We start from the raw sequence: 559 nt of genomic DNA, 5'->3' as shown, positions 1-559 counted from the left end.
TAACTTAGGTGCATGTAAATTTCGTGTGGCCCAAGCTGTGAATGGGAGTTTTGAACTCATAAGTTATGGTCTATCAATCAGCTATTTGCGTTTTATAAGATTTCGGCCAAGCCGTTCTTGGTATGGACATGTATCACAAAATTGTCCACACTTACCCCCATGGACATACCATAATCATTTAAACGCTTGGGACATGTATTCACCAGTATTATCTAGACATATAGTCTTTATTTATGAAAAAGGGGCTCGTACCCGTTTTACTGGTGATAGCCTAATGAGTTTTCCTTGTGTACATGCTACACACGTGAGATTCTTTGGGATAACTCTTCTTATCTTTTAATATGTGCCTTTTGAATATCAATTTTTGCATCATGTTTGGACCAGGATGACCAATCCGGTCGTGCCATAAAGTGTATATTTCGTAGGCTTTTAGCCACTATCATACTGATCTATGCATAGTCTAGGGCAGTAGAGAATGCAGGTATAGTCTTTAGGACTTATTATGGTCTTGGGCGATTTTATACATATATCTGAAGGAACTCTTTGTTTCCTTCGCCCA

This window comes from Brassica oleracea, chromosome C8 (assembly GCF_000695525.1).
Source record: "Brassica oleracea var. oleracea cultivar TO1000 chromosome C8, BOL, whole genome shotgun sequence".
NCBI classification, from domain to species: domain Eukaryota; kingdom Viridiplantae; phylum Streptophyta; class Magnoliopsida; order Brassicales; family Brassicaceae; genus Brassica; species Brassica oleracea.
This window is presented reverse-complemented; position numbering follows the sequence as displayed.